This window comes from Alligator sinensis, unplaced genomic scaffold, assembly GCF_000455745.1.
Source record: "Alligator sinensis unplaced genomic scaffold, ASM45574v1 scaffold218_1, whole genome shotgun sequence".
NCBI lineage: Eukaryota > Metazoa > Chordata > Crocodylia > Alligatoridae > Alligator > Alligator sinensis.
In genome coordinates this window covers 316,543-321,730 of record NW_005842083.1, presented here as the reverse complement: position 1 = coordinate 321,730, position 5,188 = coordinate 316,543, and the positions used below count along the sequence as shown (strand labels likewise).

Here is a 5,188-nt window from a genome sequence, read left to right as displayed (position 1 = left end):
GCCGCCCCCTCGCGCCTGCCGCCGCCACGTCCGCAAGGCGGCCCCACCCCCCGCGCACGCGCACGCGCAGTACGGGCTATTACCCCAAACTGCCCGCGGCCTTCCGCGGTTTACTAGTAGCGCATGCCCCGCCCTCCGCACGTCACCTCCCGGAGCTCCTGCGGCTCTAGGAGTGACGTTGCCGCTCCGCCCACCTGGGGAGGGTGGGGCTGTGCGCCTCTTCCTCCGCTCCCTGGCGTGGATATGGGAGCCCTGCTGGGTGCTGGCAGCTCCTCTGCTCCCTCCCTCCGCCCAAAGCCTTCCCGACAGCCCTTGCGAGCGGCAGCAGAGTTGGGGGAAGGGGTCAGGGGTGAGGAGGGCTGCAGGTCCCGGCCCTCTCCTAAACCAGGCTCCAGCAGGGCTGGTTCCCTTGAGGCGCTTGGAGGTGTTCAGGTGGCCCCTTGCTTGCCCCAGCCTTTGTGTGCTGCAGCGTGGTGGCCCAGGAGGCTGGTACTAGCCAGTGGCCCCCTGTGCTGTGCCAATGGGATGGCTTGTATTTGTGGTCCGTGGCAAAGGCCCAGAGAGCGGGTTTCTGCACGAGAGCATGTGTCTAGTCATGCGCTGCGCGGGCGGGGTAGGTCCACGCCTCTGTGGTTAACGGAATAAGATCTCTAGTGAGCCCGAGCTTTTGTGAACGCAGGTATTAAAGTGCGGGTCTACCCTGCCTGCTGACTGACTTCAGATTAACACGTCTAAGCCTCTCAGTCTATTTAACCCTCAGCCCAAGTCTGTAAAACTGCCAGGACAAGGAATCGCCACCACCTGTTCATTACACTCCCCTGTACTTATCCCTGATACCCAGGCTTTTGTGCCAGTGTTTTATCTATTTGTTCAGATGTCCACATTTGCTTTTCGCCAAGTTCATGCATCCAGCATCTTCAGTTCTCCGACTTGGTACCTGCCCTCATTCATTTTCCTTGCTTCCTTCTTGAACCAATTTCTCTGCTCATTTATGGATTTTTACTTTTGACGTTGCTTCTCAAGTTGTCCAGAGGTCAGCAAGACCTGTTCTTCCCAAGCTGCTTTTCAGCACCTTAACTTATCTCCAGCTTAGCATAACCAGAACTGTGACAGAGCCCGTATTTTGCTGTTTGCAAATAAATGCCAAGAAGAGACACCAGGTTTGGGCCAAAGAGTGTGAATACCTAATAAAACAGTTTATGGTAGGGTAGTTTAGTATTGCTAAGTACAAGCATTTGAAAATGATAAGCCTGGCTCGTGAGTGGATCTAGGATTTTGAAAAGCGTGGTACAGATGGTATGCTGTATCAACCCATATGTACTGGGGCCCCTACCTCATTACTAGAGGGAACAGGGTGTTTGGGGTAGCTCTTTGATTTTTGTGGGGCCCAGGACACTTCTTCCTTCTAGTACCCCCTGCCCTGCCTTTGCTTCCTTTCTTCTGTTGCTTTGCTAGCTCTCTCCTCCATTTCTCTCTCCCCGCTCCCCCACCACACACATGCACCCGTTCTTATCTGAGGAGGCCTTTATTACAGCATGCCACTGAGTGGAGGAGTCAGGAACAAGAAGGATGGCAAGCATGGGTGGACAGCCCTGAAGGATCCATGGCAGAAGTACAAGGGTCAGGTGATCCATGTTCACTATATGTGAACCTAGTCCTGGGTTAGGGGGAGAGAGGCTGCAGGAGACTTGAAGGAGGGAAGACTCCTGGCAGAAAAAGAGAGAAGAGCAGATCTGGAACCAGAACTGGGACCACAGAGAGCAGGCTCGGACACTGGCCGGATGGGGAAGACTGGCAGTGGCACCACGGCGAGACAGATAAGTTCCATGCCTTTATTATCTTTTTGGTGTTTGTGTTTGGACTGGAGGAAGAACAGGCTAGGGTGAGGTTGACCCACAATAGGGACATTCTTATGTTAGGAGTTGAGCTCGAGATGGGAGTCTCTGACCCAGTGGATTGGGAAGTGGCTGAAGGGGTTAAAGAGGCCATGGAAAGCAGGCAAGGGCAGTACTCCAAACACCCAGTGCTCATGAGGAACAATGGATAGAGACTGAGGGGGATAGGTTCAGTGCTGCAGGGGAGAAGCTAGCATTGGCAGAACAGGTGTGATGTCAGCCTGCCTGTGGGCCTGTCAAGGAAGGGCTGGTGGAGGCAGTGAAGGGGATGGCCCAACTCAGGGCTGCCAATTCTGCATTGAGAGTGTGTCCTGCTGCAACAAAAGCCTCTGGGCCTGAACAGTGGGCCCAGAGCTAACCAGTGCAGTTAGAGCAAACTTGGGCTGGGTTTAAGGTGCCCTTGACCAGACACAGACCTGGTGTTCAGAAACCCTGGTGCCCTATGAGGTTGGGCCCAAATTAGTTTATTCCATCAAGGTGTGGCTGGCGAGTCACTGACGGGCAGCACAGAGAAAAAAAGGCAACAAGGAGAAGCTCCAGGGAACAAATTGGCCAGGCTCTTTCCTAGGGAGGCATACAACACAGAACTTATTTTTCTCCAAGTAAAAAGAAACTAGAAGCTTTACTAATATGCTAGGGGTTTAGAGTTTAAGATTGAAGCAAAAACAAATATAACTTTGTTGGAATGAGTTAAAAACAGTCTGTAAGGCTGTGAAATATGAGCTATATTACTGGCAGCAGCTAACAAACAGCAGAATTGCAGAAGAAAGGCTAGCTTGATTAGTGGAGCATCAAGTCCATTGTAATGGAGAAAGGGACAGTAACACTTGTGGAATAGTCTTTAGAAGGAATCATGTAGATGTTAATGAGCAATGAAGTCAGTTGACTTCCTTGCTGCTGCCTGACTAGAAATGCTACTGCCACTCATGCACTTGGTTTTAAACTTTAGGTAGAACAGGAATCAAAGGCAGGTGCTACTGCACCAGTGCATGCCTCTGGATCTGCCTCTCTGTCCACAAATTAGGTTACGTCTTTTCTTGGACTTTACTGTAGTAAAATCTTCAGAGCATAACATCACTGTAATATCATTGTGCTACAATGATATTACATGTGATAGGGTTTTTTGAGGGACCTGATGGCTTTCCAAATCGGTGAAAATACAGGAAGGACATTTGGGTAGGTGCCTGCCTGCTAGAGGTCCCACTGATCACTTTAATATTGTTTTTAATGATGTGTTGTCAGAGTGTTATTAGAAATAAAATGCATTTTGATGCATCAACATTACTAAAGAATTATCAAGATGTGGGGTTTTTTTTAGTAGGAATGAGTTAAATAAAATTCTGGATACTTCATATGGTTTTCCTAAGGCATTTGGGTATATTTAACACAAGTGATTTAAAAAGAAAAATACAAAGAACAACAAGCATCACTGAAAGGAGCAGTACTAAGTAAAAGCGATAGTATGGAAGAGCATAAATGTTATGGGTCAGTTTCTCACATGAACTAAAGAAGTAAAATGAATAAAATGAATTTGGTACAAGGAAGTGCATATATCAGTGATTCTCAACCAGGGCACTGTGGCACCCTGGAATGCTGCAAGATCTTTTTAAGGGTGCGTGGGGGTGCTACACAGCATTAGCACTGTTTGATGTGGAAACACTGAAACATTTCACAAGATAAACCCAGAGATATCAAATAGGAATCCATAGTGCCAAAAATATTCTGACCTGTTTTGGCCTTTCTGAGTTATTTGCAACAGAAGAAGTGCTTTATTATTTCTCTGTAGTCAAAAAACAAACAAACAAGTGAAAGCAAAGAGCTTGCTTTTTCCAAGAGGTGCCTTGAGTCTAAAAAAGGTTGAGAACCACTAGCAGTTAGGATGAACAGGAATAATTCTGCTCAAATGGAAAGGAGATGTAGTAACATCTCACAGACGTGAACTGCTAGCTGTGTAAGTGGAACATTTTGCTTGTCTTGTGAAAAGTAGGGAGTCATTAGCAGCAGCTAATTTAGGGCATCTTCTATTCAGCATTTGGTATAAAATAGCTCTTATTGCCCTGTGTAATTTAGAATAGTCTTTAAATTAATATAGCACCCATTGCAGCAGTAGAATGTCCTAAGAGACTTTATGGAACCCACCAAAATTATGTTTCACATACTCTTTTATTTTTTTTCTTCTTCTCATAAGGTACATCTATAATATCTTCAGTGATCCAAGTCCACCATGGAAAAAGCCACTCATTTCTGCTCTACTTAGTGCTACATGCAGAAAACATGTTGTATGTTCACATTTTCAGATCCCTATGCCTAGGGATATTCTCAGGCGTATGCTTCAAAAAGTGCTTCTGGACGTGCCCGGTATCATTATAAGGGCAATGACATAACATTATTTCAGTGTGTGACATGTACACGGTGGGAATGAGATGCATTTCTCAGTGGCAGCGTGAGGATGACTGAGTTAGACCTATGCAAGGTGTATTTGGTATCATCTTCCCAACGCTTAGGTCTGAGACCTATTTATGGAGACTTCTATTCCTTATTACTGGTCAGCTACCCCACTGGGGTTGGCATAGCTGCATTGGAGTCCCTGTGCATATAAACAACTTTCACACAACCAGTATGAGTTGACTGCTGCACAGCTGCCCCCCCCAGCTGCCCCAGCATGCTCGTCTGTAATACAAGGAACAGTAAAGTGTGAGGAAAATGTAAGACGCCTCTTGGAAGATGATATGATTGGATTAATTATCTCCAAATCAAGATTTTCTCATGGTATCTCCAGATGACAAAATAATAGTAACTGAGTGGGAATTCCAACTATTAAGAATTGTTATTGCACTCTTGGCAAGGAATGTCTGAAGCACGGACCAGTCTTTAAAAAAAGGAGGCTTTCAGTAATAGAAATGAAGCAACTGTACTTGTCAGTAGCTGGGAAACTGATGACTCAGACCCCATTCATGTTCTTGAAAGACTGTTTTATAAGACTGGTCAGGGCTGTGGGTGGACCTTGAGAGAAGTTTGAAGACAGATTTCATACTCAGTAAGTGTTTGATGATTGCTCTAACATACACCACTGATGGCATGTTCTTTTGGAGATTATGCATTTCTCTTTAATCTTTGGGTGGTGGAGCTAGAGGAGAGGTCAGGGCAGGAAATTCCACCATTTATTTTATCTAGAGAGGTGCACCATCAGGTCAAAAAAGAAACTGCTGAAGCAGCATTCTCTGTGTCGTCCCCCCCCCCCCCCCCAAAAAAAAAAAAAAGGGGTGGGGGTGTTCGCCCCCACCCCACCCCCC

At 46.7% G+C, this 5,188-nt stretch overlaps 1 protein-coding gene across 1 annotated transcript in view; it reads right to left on the bottom strand.

Annotated features, from left to right (window-relative positions):
* LYSMD3 (LysM domain containing 3) overlaps positions 1-5,188 on the bottom strand; it is a 13,399-nt gene that overhangs the window by 7,658 nt on the left and 553 nt on the right. The gene's annotated exons all lie outside the window — the stretch shown is intronic.